Source organism: Anser anser (genome assembly GCF_964211835.1).
Source record: "Anser anser genome assembly, chromosome: 8".
Lineage (NCBI taxonomy): Eukaryota > Metazoa > Chordata > Aves > Anseriformes > Anatidae > Anser > Anser anser.
In genome coordinates this window covers 29,821,660-29,840,527 of record NC_139728.1, presented here as the reverse complement: position 1 = coordinate 29,840,527, position 18,868 = coordinate 29,821,660, and the positions used below count along the sequence as shown (strand labels likewise).

At 41.1% G+C, this 18,868-nt stretch overlaps 1 protein-coding gene across 19 annotated transcripts in view; it reads left to right on the top strand.

Annotated features, from left to right (window-relative positions):
* Nucleotides 1-18,868, top strand: part of LOC310903257 (uncharacterized protein) — a 142,905-nt gene that overhangs the window by 17,469 nt on the left and 106,568 nt on the right. For 3 of the 19 annotated variants that reach the window (XR_014587393.1, XR_014587394.1, XR_014587395.1), the window contains one exon: nucleotides 4,225-5,406. The exons of the other annotated variants lie outside the window; for them this stretch is intronic. The gene's annotated coding sequence lies outside the window, so the exon portion shown is untranslated. Of the gene's footprint in view, nucleotides 1-4,224; nucleotides 5,407-18,868 lie in introns of those variants that run through there. 19 annotated transcript variants of the gene reach the window in all.

The window sequence follows — 18,868 nt, the reverse complement described above, 5'->3', positions numbered from 1 at the left end:
AATGTATAAGGTAGCCCTTGGGGATGAATGCAACACTTATTCCTACCCAGTAAACCATGTCCTGGCTGGTAGCAGCTACTGCTAAATGACTGACACGGAGAAGCTTTTGATGTGTCAGCCGAAGGTAGCCTTGGTAGGCTTATTGTTTTGCTATCTGCGCAACCCTCTCCTCCACAGTATGGGGTAATGTCCAGAGGAGTCGCAGCGTCCACACCAAACCCCTTGCTATGGCAGCAGCCACTTCAAACATAGTTTCATGAATAGGAGCTCATTTGACCCTTGACCACAACCAGCCTCTAAATTGGCAGACAGAGAATCAGAGTAATTTGTATCATTTCAATTAGTTACTAGCTGCATAACAGGGAGGTCATGACTTTTTTGGGATGATTATTGCCCATGGCAACCAAACTTCAATGTACCATCAGTTTCCAAATACTTTCACTTAATAAATGTAAGTTCATAAACAAGGCCCAATTGTTGGGGACACAACAAAGCTAATTATCTGCGCTGCTACCAAGTGAGCGGAAGATGACATAACTTTGTCGGCGAAATCCTTTTTATTAGCAACAGAAAAAAAGTCGCTGATAAATGGCTTTAATAATGTTGGCTGAATGAGCGTTATTGATCTTTGACTATGTAAAATGGCGAGGAAAGGCAAGTTTATATAAGAGCACTGTTGTTGTACTATTGAGAGCAGGCCGGTTTTGTTTCACAGTTTGTTCTATGCACCAAAATTCTGAAATTCTAAAATCAATGTTGCCATTGTTGGGCCAAAACAGCACACCCTTACCACAGACAATGCAAAGAATTTCAAAATATAGATAGCTCCCTGATACATACAGATCGGATTGTAAGAAACATTGGGTTGTTTTTCCTTCCCGAAGAAAGGGCAGCTTGTTCCAGGGCGTAGACAATGGTGTGTCTACATGCCTGTGAAACTTCATGAACCCAGTGCAATAATTCAAGCCTTTGATTTGAAAAATGTTTTGTATGTCTTCCTCCACATCTGCAAATACCTCCACTTTCCCTTGATGCCAGCCAAGAGTTGTTAGCAGGCGAATGTTTTCCACTTGAGGAGGAAAAAAAAAAGTTAGGCACGTACATAAGTTTTGCTATTTGGCTTTTGTTTTTTGAATTAAAATAAAGGTTTCCTTCTTTCATGTCACAATCTATTAGCCACTGGGATACCTGGTATCACAGTTCTTTCCCCTTCACCCCTGCATTTGTAGCAGATTTGACGGTGTGTGGAAACCAACACAGGCACTGCGCTGTGACTGCGTCACCTGCAATCAGCCGGAGATGCTGCTAAGATTAATCATGACAGTAGGCAATATTTCCAACATTATTAGAAGAGAAACCTAATATTTTGGGACATCAGGGATCTCTGAGCTGTTGTCCATCAAACTGAGAACCTTCATTTTCTACTCCTTGGATGGGTAACCTTAAGTTTTAACCATTTCACAGACAGAAGGTTCACACACACAAACACGCAGCGTGCTGTGCCAGATGCATGAAGTTAATCCTGGGTGCTCTTTGTAGTTGCTCCCAGATAGTTGTACAAATGGGGACATTGCGGTCAGATCAAGTCTCTGCCTCCTCTTTAGGTTTTAGCGTGCCACCATTCGCTGCCCTAACTCCGCATCCTTTTGATAATTTGTTTATAAATAATTTGCAGGACATAAAGCCCAACACTGGTGTTTAGCTAACATCTGTCTGTTCTGCAGCATAGGCTGCAAAGGGGAACTCATTTACCTCACTGATGATCTCTCAAATACAATTTTAATAAATCATATTTAAGATACAATTAAATTTTGAGGCCTTAGATTGTAGAGTAAAACACTGATATTTAATGAGAGTCTACTTGAGGTGTTTAGACGGCACCATTTTTGAAGGATAGAGTTAATGCAGCTTTTGTCTGAAGCTGCAGTAGTGCAATATCCACGTTAATGGGCTGGGAATTTTCATTGCAGTCCTACTTTTTTCTTGCAGCTGTTGGTTGTAGGTCAGTGACATAAATTTTATTTAAGGCTTCATCCTGCAAAACTTTATTATGGATGGTAGTGATTATTGTCAGTGGTACTGGGCACAGCAGTAAGTGCAACCTTTCATGCTAAGGACTTGCAGGGTCAAGCTGTGCTCTATTTGCAGGAGTAAGCAGTGCCTCGGGTTAAAAGATATGGGGGATCTGGCTCTTAAGGAAAATCTCTAAGATGACGTACGTCATTGAGCACTTTTAGTCCCTCATGAATGCAGTGGGAGTTGAAGGCACTCAGCACCTTCTGGGATTGGGCCCAGAATAATTGTTTTCAAATGGGACTGTAATCTCTGATTTTATTTGTAAAGCAACTGGAGTCCTGACTTAGAGCGGAAGGCTGACATTGTTATGAAAAAAATCAGGGATTTTGTCCTCACTCAGCAGAGGGCCTAAACAATTGCCCTTTGATTTATAAAGAAAGCTCAGTGCCCAAGTAACTGCAGATCTGAGATGGATTTGCCTGTTTACTTTCAAGCTGTACTTGAGAAACCAGTGAGAAAAGGTCATTTTTAAATGACCACTGCACCTTCGACAGAACTGCTCTGCAGGTGGTTTGGGACGTCCCCATACATTGCAGTAAGTTGCCTGAGCTCACACACAGGGGTGAAGGTGTTTCTGGAATAAACCAGAACTTCAGTAAGGTGCTGTGAAGATACAGAACCAGCGTTTTCCTACTATTCCTATTTGAAACACCATCCCTGAGAGAGCCTGAGCATTCTCACTATCCACAGACTCAGTAAGCCAAGTGCAAAGATGCTGGCTTACATGCCATTTTCTTCATAGTTTAATTCTTTTGGATTTTAGTGACAGCCAGCCTCTCTATAGCCCCTGAAAGGACTCAGAAGAGCTTTCAAGTTTGGTCCAGTATGGAGCTCAGCTGCAAGTACTGCACATACGTATCTTGCCATTAGAGTCAAAGAAAAAACGCACCTCATCCAGGATGGAGCCCGTAATAGTCTCCTAGCATTCACATTTAGTGACATTATACAAAGTCATTAACAAACTCCATAAAGCAAAATGACTGTTGAGACAGCAAATAAAATCCAATTTCTTGTGTTCCACAACAAGTAAACCAACAATGCCATTCCGTACCCTTTCCCCTCCCCCCCCCCTTCTCTCCATGATGCATTTCTGAATATTTCTAGAACCTTTTTACACTCCTTTGGCAGCTGATCCTATCCCACCTTATCCATCATCATTGCTGCCTTGCAAGCTGATTCATTTATCTCGTTGCTTTAAGGCTGTCACCTCGAGCTTTGGATACATAGACCCAATTTCTTGGATTTGGTCTTTCATGTGGCCTCTTCCCTGCTGGCATCCACTCAATCATCCCCTCTGCCATCTGATCTTCTTCTAAGCTCCCCATATGTCATACACTTCTCAACCACCTGGTGGTTGCACACAGTATCTACTTTTAGATCTTTCTTTCCCCCCGCATTCCTTGTTTACTATCATGTATTGCAGGATTTATCTTTCCGTGTCTTTGTGTCTTTGCAAGACTGCTTTTTCTTAATTAGAGAGCACAGGAACTCAGGCAAGTGATGGTTTTGTGTCCTTTCTTCTTTATGTTCCAGAATATTTCTTTCCCTCTGGAATACAATTTCTGATGCCTATGAAATTCAGTTTTATTCCACACCTTCTTTTCCTTCTTATTTCTGTTGTGCTGTCTTGGCCCTTAAAAAGTTACTTACATTTAAAAGTGACATCTTAACTCACTTTCCTGCCATCTCCACCAGATCTCCCCTGCTAGCATACACTGGGATGCTACCTTGCAATCATACTAGTTTTCCTCATGCCACGAACTCTGACTTTGTTAGATGAGACACTGCCGTGCAAAGTTCCTTTCTTTTTGTCTGCTCTCCTTTCCACCAGCCCCACCACAATTAATATTCTTTGCTGCGGTTAGCATCTTCTGCATATTCCAGCACCTTTTGCTCTCTGAGCATAATTCTTATATAACTCTTGATATGATAAGTCATACTGGCCAGAGTTAACCTTATTACTAGAGATGTACTGAGCAATCTTGCAGTCATGAGATACCAGGGATATTTCAGTAATGGGAAATCTGCTTCCCATACAAGATTGATTTTACTTATGACCTTTAGCTAGAACGATACCTGTAAATTCTTATCTGCATTAATTTCTTGTTTTCTCTTGTCACATGCTGTCACTGTATGTGTATCTTGCAGATTTGAAGAACTGCCCATGTAACACGCTCTCTGGAAGGACTCAGAGTTATCGTAATACAGTCAGCTTTTTTGGTTTGAAGAGTCTGGATTCCTACACTGCACTTAGGACATAGTGGCTAAGAAACATACAAATCCTAATACTGACTTTTTTGATGCTTATAGACTGAGAATTATTTTGGTGCATCTGCTTAATATTTCCTTAATGTGAGGTGTTAATGATACATGGCCATAGTACTCAGTTTGCTAAAATCAGGGACTGAAGAAAGGAGATTAAATTTTAAAATAAAAGTTAGGGTTTAATTTCTAATGTAATCTTTTCTTGCGAAAGGCTTTTTGTGGCATCCCAATCACAGAGTATTTGGAATTCTGTTTTCCTCCTTCTAACACAGTTTGTGGTCATTGCTGATAAGTATGAGTTAATCAAAATGTAAAAATGAGTCACGAATGAAGGTTGAATGTTCCCCTTAAAGATGGATTACAGCTCACACAGTACGGTATGCTTATTAGAGAAATCAGTGTGGAGGTCCTGTGGCCATTGTTATGCAGGAGGACAGTCCCCTTTGACCTTAAAATCTATGTGTATGTATAGATGAGAGGACCCTTACTGTGTCTTACAGATTTTTTTCACCATTAATTAATTTTGGAGACCTTACATGAAAATCAACTTCCTAGTGCTTCTTTCTGTTTGCTGTGGACAATATGTATGTCATACTTCATTAAACAGATAACTTGTTTAAACTTCTGCCTTTATATACTGTGTACAGTTGAGCATCTTACTGTCTATAAATAAGAGATGAAATGCATTACAGATCATTTAGTAAAACAGACATCCCATTTCCTTATTGCTGAAATAATTTCAAGGGAACCTTCCCATTAGGTAAGATGAAAGCTGCCATTGACAAGGAAATCTTTCCCTTCCATCCATTAAACATTTTGTGCTGGTCACAGGAACTGTTAAATGTTTTCTTACTTCTCTTGTAATTTTCAAGTTGCTCTTGAATATTCTAATTTAGTTCTGGAATTAATAATGGATAGGTCAAAGGAACCATATGACTGAAATATCCTGGCTTGCCCTCCAGTAGCTTAACAACAGCATTTCTGGAAGGAAAGAATGGCTTCTCAGTTCGAGTGGCATCATACTGAAGTCGCACTGCCAACTGCATTGCTCAAATCATGTTGTACTTCTGTTTCCTAACAGGAATTAAAGAGAACGTTTTCACAGATAAGGCAACCTCTATCAAGACTGCGTTCAGTTTTCCTCACAAAATCTGTAGGAAAATTACAGAAACACCCGTATGTATTGCAAAAGAGGACTGAAATCTTTTTTATACCAAGATGAGTAAGTGCTACATTGCTTAGAAGAAGGTCAGAGCTGTGAAGCTTGACGTGACTTCATGTGACTACATTTTTATGTTGATGCCAGTCTCCTTTTCCAATTCACAGCTGGTCAGGGACCATTCTTTATAATGCATCTGATGGTTTTCTCTTGTGCCATGGAGACAAGCACCACGAAGCCTGAAGTAATAGGCGTGCTGTACTAAAAATGTTTTCTCATGGCATAAGATTGGTTTAAAAAAAAAAAAGATAGGAATATAGATTTTTCCTCAACATTATGTCAATACTAGGTAATATTTTTGTCTTTGACCTCTTGGCCAGTTCTAGTTGCCGTGTTTTGAAAAGTTGTAGCTGAAATATCAAAGATCCCAAAAAGAGCAATAAATATTGTTGGAAGCTTGAAAAGCTTCTATGTTGCAGGAGTCAGAATGTGATTTCTGTGCTTAGTTCAACGAGAAGGTTGATGTTATTTGTTGTGTGAAATGTATACAGTAGAAAAAAATGGTTGGTTTAACTTCTGTCTCAGTACCCAAACAAGGGAACCAGGGTTGTAATACCACTAAAAGCTAAAAGGATTTTGAAAATACAATATATTAGTTCTGAAGTTCCCTGCCACTAGATAGTGAGGCAGAAAAGGAGAAAAATAAAAGATTAGACCATGGTATGAATAATATCTGTAGATACATTAGGTAAGAAGGAAATATATAAGCCCTCTTACTTCAGAATAAAATCACCTGGTATTAAGAATTTCCCCAATAGGTATCTTATTGCATAACTGTCCATTATAGGATTTTATATCTAGTACTAGATGGACCATTGGTCTGATTTAATATTGAAACTCCTCTCTTTCTACCATCATTTTCTCTTAGGGATACTTCCCATCCAAGTCTGCAATGTCATTTGAGTTAATTCATTAATTTTCATTGGCTTCTTCACTGTTGTAAGCTGGGTGCACTGACAAATCAATTAAGGTACCTTACCACAGCCGAACCTCGTTGTGGATCCCTGCTGAAGCCTGCTTGTTAGCTGATCCATCTGCAACCAGGTACCTGGTCACTTGGGTTGGGGAGTCAAAGCTGGCCCCGGAGGAGACTTGGTGGCACTGGTCACCGTTGTGCTGGCAGTTACAAACCCTTAATGACCTCCTTGCCTGATCCAGTCTTGTTTTGCTCATAGTGTTCTTCTGCTTATTCCTCCAGTCCTCTGCAAAGAATTCTGCTCCCACTTTTCTGTTTATCCTTTAATAAGGTCAACAGGAGAGTTTTCATTACCCCTTTCATTCTCTTATCGGCTTCAATTCTTTCTCCTAATTTCTCCAGCTACATGAAATCCATTTTTCTACCAACTGGTTTTAACAGATCACAGACTGAATTTCAAACACATTTGGTCTTGGGAAATCTATTTTGGCCCAGTATGACACCAAAATACAAAAGGACTTTGCCCTTCTATATTTTGTTGTTGTATTTAGTCTTTGAAATTGTGCATTATGTACACCTGATGTACTGACTCAATATGGGGCAACAGGTAATACTGCAAAACAACAGTGAAAATAAATTACTGTCCTCTGCTCTAGTAACAGAATTCAAATCACATTTTTTCCTAAGTTTGTCAAATGCAGCTTTGTAATTTCATGTTGACAAAACTATGAGAAGAGAAAGTGAAGCTGAGGGAAGGGAGATACAGACTAGGGGATGGAATTGGGAGAATGGGGTTAATTATGGCCAAAAGGGAGTGTGAGAATGTCATTGCCTAAAACCTCCTCTTTGCATGCCAGAGGATGGATGAGTGCCATGAGTGATGGTAACTCAAACACCTTGATGTTTCCTCTAAGGTTTCTAAATGCCTGTCATCTACCCTGCACAGTGTGGTCCTGTGTGAGCAATGACAGGTCTCTTCTATGCTATGGTTTCATCATCAGGATTGGCTTTAACCCTTGGCTGAGGCAGCCAGCCTTAGGTATAACTTGTTTCTTACTGTGTTTCGCCTGGGTCTTGTCTTCTTTCTTCTTTGGAGTTTTAGGAAGGGCAAGAGTGGCCATGGCCACCAGTGCCAGCTTACTGTCAACTCCAGGTCTTCCTCTGCCTCATGAATTTTCCCCCAGGTCCTTGAGTGCCCTCACATACAGGCAGATCCAGGACCTAGGAGTAGTGGGAAGCATCTTCTTAAGCTGCTCAGAACCTAGTGAGGGACTCTGGCTTTTTAGTGCTCTCCTGCTGTTAGTGGAGACTAGCCCTATGCATCCTTTTACCAGACAGCTTGCATGTGATGTCATGAGAACACGGTGATTTGCAGCATTGACCCCCAAAGCATAAATCTTATTGGTGTCACAGCACAACCATGAGTAAGGAGCTGAAGGGTAAGGCTCAGGTCATGTAGCCAGGTCATGTAGCCACAGGCTACGAGGAAAGGTCTCACCCCTGGATACTATTTGCTTACCCAGCTATAGTGAAGCTATAGAAAACACAGGTGCAGAGGGTTGCATACTCAGGCAAAACTCCCAAGACAAAATGTGATAATTGTGCCTTAAAAGGTTATCTCTGTTTGGCTGGCAAAGAGACAGGGTCCCAGAAGTACCATCGGAGGGTAATTTGGAAAAACATTGAAGATTGCAGCACTCTTGGGGCTCCTGTGGTGTTCTTAGCCTGGAGTGAAGCTTTTGCTTGCAGCCCAGTCTCCCCCCGACCAGCCCCGTTTGTTGCAGCACAAAGCCCATCTTGGCTTGAGCAGATCTGAGTGTTGAAAGATCTGAGGACAGGAGCAGCACCCACCCCGTACCCTAATGCAACAGGGTGGTGAAAACAAGGCCTTAGCTTTTCTTCAACTACTTTAGGTAATAAAGGAAACTGAAACATTGTGAGGAGTGAAGCAGATCAAAGAAAAATATAAGTACAGACACTTCCAGTTTCAATGTCAGATCTCCAGGCAGCCTGAGTCCTACTACTATTCCTCTGTTTTAAGATGGTAATTTAGAGCCTTCCGCATGGCTCGTCCTCCTCTTCCTTTTCTTTTCCTGCTGTTGGAATCCTGAGCTTGAGCATCTGCAGCTCCTCAGTGCTAAGTTAGCTTTCATGTTCTGGGATTCTCGGAGAAGCTGGCTGCATGTTTTCAATGCCATTTTATCACCCTTTTAGCTAGCCAGCACTTGAGTGGGGGGAAAATAAAGAAAAAAAAACACCAAAAAAAACAATAAGCAAAGAATTACTCTGAGCAATCTTTTTTTTACCTCTCTGAATGTTTTAGGCTTTCTTCACAATGCTTTTGCCTAATCACTCCCGCCAGCTTCATTTGGAGCCTACAAGATGATGGTCAGATCCAATTTAACATCTCTGGAAGACTCTTTGTTTTGTACAGTGATGCTAGGAATTCCTCCTTACTATCAGGCAACCAGTTAGAGCCTTCATTTACTGAAAGGTAGAGGAGCTTGTACAGTTTTTTCTGCCAAAGAATATGTAATTCACAAAGGTGCAGGAATGTAGCTGCTCGGGTGCTGCAGGCTCCGTCACCCCAGTGCTGCGATTAATAGTTTGCTGCTCTTGCAGCAAAATTGTGGCTCTGGGCTTTGTTCTATTTTTACACTCATCCTATATGCATCTGTTCTCACTTTATTCTGCATCCTGTTGCTGTCCTCCTGCTCATCTGTCTCTGCCACCTTTAGACATCTTCCACTATCAGGTTGACACCACTGTAAATTCAGTGCCATCAAAGGAATTGCTTCTGAGTTCTGTCAGTAAGTAAAGACTTGAGGCTTTTGTATTTTCTCTCTCACACCCACTTTTCTTTTCTTGCTGTGTACAATTGGACCTTCTGTTAAGTATGGGTGTACCCTGCTCATCAAAATGCTTTGCTATCAAATGCCAATGAAAAGTCATTAATGTCCTTATGACTCTCTTGCTGGGCATTCCTTTACCAAATGCCACTGCAGTATGGGATGGAGAGGATGTTCTGAGGAGGGGCATGTCTGTGCTCTGCCCCTCAAGCTGACGTGCATGCTTAAAGCATGCTACATAGCTGGGCCACTCAAAAAGAAGAAGGTATTTTGCCTGGGGAAGTGCGGTGATAGTCCAAAATAATACAGTGAGATGTGGGCAATGTCAGCGTGTGCTGTGTTCCTGCGTTTCTGGCGGTGTGATACTGGTGGCTGCATGGGTCATCACAAGTTACTACTTGGAAACAGCACAGAGGTTTGGAGGCTTTGACTTATTTTCAGATAGACATATATATGTCTATCTGAAATATACATATGTCTATCTGAAATATGTCTATATTATATATAATATATATATATTCAGATAGGGCTGTTAGGAGTCTAGGTCTTGTGGAAAGTCCAGAGTGTGTTGGTTCACAAGTATTTTAAATTATTTCTGAAATTGAACTTAAGGTGCATAATCAAGATCCCAATCTGCCTTCCTGAGTTACAGATACTTTAGACATTTCAAGCTTAGATTTGTATCATCTGAGTATTTATTCTGGATTCACTACTATCACCTGATTGCGCATGCAACTCCATTATTGCATAAGAATCAATGTAGATGATTGCATAAGAATTACCTAAGAAAAATGAGATTTCAGTTGTTTTAAGGACCAGGCTCAGAGGTACCAAGCCTGCAAAGTCTCCGGTTGTGGAATGAATGCTCTTTTTTAAGCACTGACTTCCACCCTAGAGTAAGTGCTAGTTGGTCCCAGCCCTTGCCTCAGACTACTGAAGAGACTGGTATTGCTCCTGTGAAATTCAGTGGGGCAGGCTTCAGTCCATTCCATCATTCTTGTTCCAGCATGTACCGGCCTTGTATAAAACTTTGGTAAAATAAGAAAAATGTTCTACTTACATATGCTTGATAAATCAGTGGCTCTTAAAGGAGCATTTCCTTGTTCCTGGTACAAGTTCATGATGTAGTCTCACCAAATAAATAAATAAAAGAAACAGAAAATAAAATGTGAAAACTCAGGCTGAAGAAGGTCCAATCAGTCTTCCCAGGATGCACTAAAATTTCCTTAACTTTTGCCATGACCACAAAAAACACTATCTAAAATTCTGACATTTTCTCTCTAACAGAAAACAAAGGAGAGCAATATGCACAAGAAGGCAGTAGGAAGCCTGAAGCTATTAGCATGTCATTGTCAAAGGCAGAAAGAAAAAACACAAAAGTTAAAGGATTCTGGAATATAGCAGAAATCTCCAGACATGAGTCAGACACTAAAAATGCCCAAACTCATTTAAAAAGCTCTTTGTCACAGTCCAAAAAAACAACATTTTTAGTGTTTTTCCTTTTACTTTACATCCCGCTATTGCAAGTACATGGCTAATTATGATCTGAATGATATCTATTATTCCTGTGTCCTTCTAGATCAAGCCGGATGTGTTCCAAATATGGCCACAAACATATTACAGTGTGCTGTAAAATCAAAAGAATAAGATAATTCTGTTTTAAGGGTTAATGGTATTCACTCCCACTCAGTTTGACTCACTGGACAAAAGCTCTAGTGTGCCTATTCTAGGCAGCTGTGCTGAACAGTAAAGATTTGGAGTCCTTTGTAGGCTGGAGAAAAATAAAGTCTTTGTAAACTTTTTATTTAGTATATTCTACCAAACACCCATGTGTAACAGTTAAAACATTTGGAGTTGCAACAGGCTAAGGAAAGTTTGCACAGATAAACAGAGTTATTCTAAATTTTGTGCCTACTAAGGTCTGAATCACAAAGTCTCATTGCATTTCATTTAAAATGCATGTGCAAGAAATCATTTTTCTTACCAGGGCCATTGTATTCTTAGGGCTTTGTTTAATCATGTTAAAACATTAATACAAAACAGCAAAATTATGTATGGTTTGAATCACTACATGTTTACAGTAAGCCGTGAGTGATCATGCTGTGGAAGAGCATTGTTTTTTGTGCTGGTATAATTCTCTTTACTTCATTGATGTTGTTCTTGGTTTATAGTGCCACGAGAAAGTAGATATATCTAGGCATATTCTTTCACTATCTAGATATATCCCTTTGAAACAGAATTAGCTTTTGCAATAGTCTCTCAGCATGTGCATGCCTCAGCTATCCTGCACAGGAAGGCACCAAAATATTTAAATACAGACGCAGTATTTAGGGCACAGCAGAACTGCGAGAACCCTGGCCTGATGGGTTCCTCCTTGGGGCTGATCCCATGCGGCCGAGGGCTTTGTAAGGCCCCTGGTGTGATGCAGGGTTCGTTGCCTTCACTGTAAACCAAAGCATCTACAGCCAGGCACCATAGCCATGCCGTCAGGGCAATAAAAATGAACCCATCTGTTTTATCACCCAGACAACAAACGTGAAAGAAGGGGGGAGACAGAGAGAGATGGGGGCACTGCCAAGAGGCGTTTCAGCCCTCTGAGGCCTTCAGCGGTGCTGCAGGCCGCCCGTGCTCCCAGCACGTGCTCTGAGGCAGCCGAAACGCCTCTGAGGCTGTGTCAGGTGTTCAGTCGGTCTCTTCATTTTTCTGTCTAGTTACCCAGTATTTCACAGCCCCTTTTATGAGGTGTAGTATTGCTGCTATTGCAGAATGTTTCCTTTTCCAGCAGCTGACTGCTGCATTGGGTACCAATTGGTAGCTTTTCTGTCCGGGGCAGGCTGCATTTTGCTGGGATCCTGTGTTTATTTTCCACTTTTTAAAGTGTTCTGGGGAGTAAAGATGTCACAGAAGTGGTTTCCCCAAGAAAGAAACGTGAGGAAATGTCTCGTGCTTTGGGCTGATGACCAAATCCTGAAGTTCTTACGTTACTTTCAGCCAGTGAAACTCTGGTTAACTTGAACAGGAGTTTGTTTTGTTAGGTCAGTCAAAAATTCCTTCAGAATTTGTGATTCAGGCCGTAGCTGAAGTAGGTGCTTAAGCACATGCATACATCCCACTGAGTTCAGGGGCTCAGGAGTAATGTAGATATTTTGCTTTAACTTAAATATCTGCTTAATATAAAGTACCTCTCTGAATATCACAGCCTGTTGTTTTTTGTGTCAGTGCCTAGCGTTTGCCACATGCATCAGAAATGAAATGCTGATACAGAACTTAAATCTGAGGTTTGGAAGTGAAGTTGTGCTTTAAACTAGGTGCCAGAAGATTTGCCAAGTTTTGAAGGGAAAAAAAATGTATTTTTTGTAGGTATTGCATAATCCCCATCTTACTAAAGATTTTCCTACTTCCACTGGATGCATGGATCGTGTCTTCCAGGTGTTTCAGTCAATATGTAATGTCACTCTCCACTGTGCTTATTAAGAGCACAAAAGATGAAGGCACTTACCTAAGAAGATTTTAAAAGTATATGTAATGTTATTCTAGCTGCAATTATCTCAGATGAAGGGTTGTGATTCCTTTCCAAACTGATTTTGATGTACAGATTTGCCAAACTATTTGAAAGAGGCAGACACTTTAGCATTCATGACACTATTATTCACGACCATAAATCTAGGTCAGATACGTGCTGTCTGAATTGATAGTGGGTATTCTGCCTGAGAAAAATGTGTTCCCCTTTAACTTTTAGCAGTGACATTGCTTATGTTACATCACTTTTCATGTTACTATGCATCATATTGGTCAAAGATGTCATTATTTATAGCACAGAGATTGTGTCACTATAATTAAGGTTGTGTTAGGGTTTATATTACCTTATAAAAGCTCTATTTTCAGGAGCTTGTAACTCCATTACCAAATTCATTTTGGCTGTGAAGCTTTCAGCTGGGAAATATCAGAAATGAAACACACTTTGCAGGCTAAGGGCGTGAAGGCAGCTTGGCTTCCCATTCACTGTCTGCTAGCTGACTTCCAGTCACCGCCGTGTTTGGGGTGTTTTTGTGTTAATCTAACAGTGAGAGGTAAACAGGTCCTTGCTTCTTTACATTTTCTGCGCAGGCTCTGGCCGTGGGGCAGTGCGTGAGCAGCGAGGCCCAACCTGAGAGCATGTCACAGCGCCACAGACTGCGAGCATTTTGTGTGAGGTCTTCTGCTGCACCCTTGATCCAGGGGTGGCTCCTCTGGGTGCTGCCCCACTGCAAAGAAAAACATGGGGTGCAAGGGAGAGAGTTGCCTTTTGGAAGTATTAAGCATTGTGGCCAGGCCAATTCCAGATGTGTGTCCAGTGGGTACAGCTCTTCTATGATAACGGATTTCTTTGCTTTTTGTAGTTTGAGTATCTTATTATAGGCATCTATAAAAATTTTCTTCTCAGGAACAGCACATAAACACTAAAACTAAGTCTGTGGACAGAGTCTCAGCTGGTGTTAGTCGATACAACTTCCCTGAACTACACAGAACGGCTCAAATATATACCAGGCAGAATGGTGGGCCCACTAGTTGTTTTGTTTTGTTTGTTTTTGGTTTTGTCCATGTCTGTGTGTGTAGACATAAAGGTGTAGACACGGGATGTAACTACAGCTTAGTTAGAGCTGTCCTCAGGCTTGGAATGATTCATCACAAAATGGGCCTACTTAAAAGTCATAAAAGTGTTGACTACAAAGCTCAGATATTTTCTTTATAGACTAAGTGTAGAGCCAATGTTTGAGTAATCCCTTTTATTGGACTAACTGTACACTATTGACAAACCAGCTTTCTGGGTATAGGAATCCATTCTTTAGAGTCAACCCTTTCCTGACCTGCAAGGGAGTGTTGTATATCCCTAAAGCACGACTGTCAATATTGCTGCATTAGTCCAATAAAAGGGATTACTTGAAACTTGACTCTAAATTTTGTCTCACTAGTAAAGGCAAGTAATTAAAAATATTGAGTTGTGTAACAAGACACACTGTGTATCGTGATGCACTAATAACCATGTCCTTCCAAAATGATTTGCTGTATTGCTTCCAATGTACACAGTGGATAAAAACAAGTAGGAAACTTCAAAAAAACAAAAACAGCAACAAAAACCCACCCTCAACAAACAGCAGCTGATTTCTGATTTCCATGTGATAGAAAGATGAATATGCAAATTCAGCCAAGCTGAATATGCAAATAAGCAGAAAGAGATTTGAACGTATTTTCTCCTTCTGGGAATGGATCAACTACTCCAGAAAAATGAAGGTACCAAAGCAAGTGGCCCCTAAACGTGACAGGCTGGATTAGGTCTGGGTTGTAAACAAGGCAGAGGAACTACTAAGCATAGAAACTGGCACTCTGTTACAAGTCCTCCAGTGCAGAGCCTCTTTCGTTCCTGAGTATGTAGTATCCCAGACCACTGCATCAGGAGCCAAAAGACCTTTACAGTACCCTCTTTCCTGATGGACGCTTGTAAAACTGGGAAAAACCTGCTCTTCTTTTCAACAGAGAATTTCCGTCACGGACCATGTAGTCTGCAGTACATACACCGGGCCCACAGCTGCACGGTGCGACTGGGAAGGCTCCGTGTAACTCAGCCACTGCGTTAACCCAGGGGATGCACGCTGCCTTGGCATTGCCCACGGCCCTCCCCAGCTGAGGATGCAAACTTCCCACGGCGCAGGGCACGGGAATCCTGTCCTGGCTCTTTGTTGGAAGCTGCCTGTTGGAACAGCCCGGCACCTGACCCTGGACACTAAATGCTGCCAAATTTGGGGAAAGCTGGATTTGATTAGAGCTCTACTACTTAGGCCATTTTCTTTCAAACCACCAAGAAAAAGCCAGCCTTGTTTCTGCCACCTTTGCTCACAGCAGAGGAGTGCTTCTTCTTAAAACAGAGTCCCTGCCAACTTCTGGCACCCCGTTCATTACTGTTGGCAGCAGTGCAGGAGAGGGAGCAGCAGCAGGGAGCTGCAGCGTAAGGGCTCCTCTGCAGTGGATTTGTGATTAAAGTAGAATAAAATGTTTAGATTCTCCATCTTGTTTTATTACATGTGACTTAATCTGTTTTCTTTCCCCCTCCCACTTTCTCCTAGAAGGAGAGGAAAGCACAGGGTTTTTTTTTTTTTTTTTTTTTTTACCAGCTTTATTTACTTGGGTACTTCAGGATCCTAAGTTTTGACAAATTCTTCTCTGCAGTAGCTTTTGGCTTCCTTCTTCTTTGAGCTCTGTGGACCTTTGAACTGCTGCCATTACAGCTGCCTCTGAGCCTGTCATGTGGCTGTTGAATTGAGCTTTTGAGTATGCCTCTGCAGTGCTCTCATTCCTAACTGTTGTACTTTTAACAGTATCATTGTTTTGAATGAAATAGCACTTCTGTGCCAAAAATGGAGGTTATTTCTCCGCAGTACATTCTGGGCAGGCAGGCATTCAGTCCGTCTGCTCTTCAAGCCAATCCAAAGCCCTGCAACCACATTAGCACAGCATTGCGCCTGACTAAATAAACTGGATTTGCATTTGGGCAGAAGTTGTCTTGAAGCACTTGACTGATTCACAGCACAGTCAGAGGCAGCTCATCTCTTCCAAGAATGTACAGGATGGATATGTTTTAACTGGTGAGATACAATTTAATGGTGATATATTATTATTATTGCATAGTACTTCTATTCCATTAGTGACTCAGACAGAATAAGCATCTCACTGTGGTAGGCACTGCACATTCGCATCCATCAGGGAACCACAATGTTAACAGATCTTCATCTTGCAGACACACATATTTTTAACTTTTTACATAAAAGCAATCAACTGACTGCATGTCTTAACCGGATGCATAACTGTTTTGTAGACTGGGAGGTTTAGAGCTCACCAAGGTTGGTCTTTGTTTCCACCATACGTGTCTATAGGCAGTAAACTAGACTCTGAATTAATGAAATGGTAGCATTACTTAGAGCCAAAAAGCATTCATAAAAGATCATTTGGTTGCAAAAGCCTATTTACAAATTCTCTTATTGCTTAGGCAGGGCCCCTGATCATTATACCGAGAACAAATATCCAGGGGAAAAAAAGCAAAAATGTGTCTTGAGTGCAGTGAGTTAAATACACAGAGACAGTGCTGCAGCCAGCTATCAGTAGGACAAATTTCAGAGGCAGAGCTAGGGGAAACAATGACTAGCTGATGTTTTCTACAAATGCCACTTCAGAGATGAATACGATGGTCTACTAGATTTTGCTTCTTTATTCTCTGGCTTGAGTAGGAGCATTACATTAAAACCAAAGTAACAGAACGCTTAGCACTCAAGCTGGAGAACACATGATGAGTTTTAAAATAATCTTGAGGAAAAGACAACAGAGAATAGAAGAGGCTTTGTATCATGTTAGACTTAGTTTTCAAGCAAAACTAAACATCAAAATATTAGAACTCAAGCACAAAAACTCATTGTCAGTAAAACTAATTAGTGTTCTGCTGCTTAATGCAAAAGCCTACATGATGTCTTGACCTTTTTTACACATTGTGTCTAAGGTTGTGCAATAAAACAGAGGGAAGCACAGAATGCCTCCAGTTAGCCTCAGAGGTTTTCTTCGTTAAGGAGTTCAATTGATTGCAACAATACAGGCTATGTATAGAGCCCTTTTTTAAAGCCCTACTATTTCTTAGAGCTTGAGCCAGTGAATTAAGGCAGTCATGCTGGCAAATAGTTTTCACTACAATGATTGCCATGCCATTTGCATGTAATCTTGAATTTTTAACAGTTACACACAAAGATAAAAAGAGAAGTAATTGCTTACAAGACATACAAATGCTTCCTTCCAAGAGTTTTTATGCAAATGATAACTAGACAGCCCTCTTTGAAACTGATAGCCAAATCTGTTTCACATTGGCCAGATCTTACAGAAGTACTGTGCTCAGTCATGCTTTGCTACAGGCTAATATGGTATCTTCTCAGATAGCAAAGAGGACTAAAAAGAAACTGCCAGAATTTGGGAAACACAGTTTACTGCATTCAGCTCTTTAAAAACAAGGCTTTAAGACAGCCAAAAGTGAGTCCTAAAGCAAAACACAGACCTGAGCCCCTTGCTGGCTGCACAGAGTCCTTAACTTCCCTTCAGAGTTGGTATTGGATATATAGATCCCTGAACTCTGGATACTTAATTTAAAAGTACCTAAACAGATTTAGATAATCTTAGGTGGGTTTCCGTTAATATTTGGTGTTGACCTGAATGGCCGTCTTGTTGAAGTCATTGTTAAAATTCCCAGCCAGGCACAAATCAACCATTCCTCCACTACTAGTTACAAAAAAAAAAAAAAAAGCTACTCTTAGTGTGTGAAGCACAAAACAAGTCGTTGTGAATCAACTAAAGTTAATGCCTACAGGTGATTTTGAAAGAAAGGAAAGAGGAAGGCAAAGAAAATATGGAAATGACTTATTTTTACTCATAAGTTTGAAGAGAGATTGGAAACCTTTTATAGAACCAAGAATGTGTTTCTTGTTCTAATACAAAATTTGTTCCAAGGTTTTTACTAGTATAAGAAATCAGAAATGTTCTACAGAGACCAACTTTTCAAACTGGAGCTAGCCAATTGCACATTTATTTGAGTAAGACACCTTAGAAAATCTGTCAGAAGGACTGTGAGTCAGTCTGGGAAAAGCATATGAATTTCTCTTTGCTTGGACTACTGAAACACTCCAGCTAATCTGTTTGCTGAAGGTGCATCTCAATGCCTGCTAGAAAGATGAGGTAGAAAGAAAATTGTGTAAACTGTAGGACGATGAAAAATCACGGTCTGGTCACAATGTACAGGAACTTTTGCCTTTTTTCATTCATGCTTAGCTACCCGGCTGTAGTTGTGAATGAAGGGCATGGTTCTGTAGCAGCCGTGCTCTTTCATTATACGAGCTCCTAGGGTCCAGTTTTGAAACCCAGATACTTCTCTCTGGGGTCCGAGTCCTTCAGCAAGGTGCTGTGGTTGCCATTACACTGCCAAGGGCCACGGGATGAAACATCAGAGGTGAGGCCACATTTCCCATCAGAAAAGGCTTGCAGAGCTGTTGAAGTTGTGGGACTGTTGTGCGAGTTACAAAAAACAGAGTCCCTGCCTGCCTACATCCATGCACTCCCATACACCTCCCAAATTTCTGAGAGTCTCTGCCGGAGTTTGGAGCACAAAATGCAATTGCATTAAGATTAGGGGTACACATGGGTGTACCATCCAAGGTGCTGACACAGACAGAAAACAAAGTGGGAGAGGGGGAAGTGGTTTTGTGTGCCTGCCAAGTGAAAATATGGCTGTCCAATTACTGGAGTTGGACTCGCTAATTCCAGCCTGAGATAAAACGCTCATTCTCCTCACCCATTTGCTATTGCTGTTACTAAATCTTTTCATTTAGGGTTTCCTTGCATGTCAAGATCTGGTCATATAAGGGGAGGATTCAGAGGTCAAGCTGAAGCATCTAGGTTTGAAAACAGGTCTGGAGCTGTTGTTTTATTGACTGACAAACACAACCACAGCCTTTTCCTTGCTCAGAATTAACCTCCCAG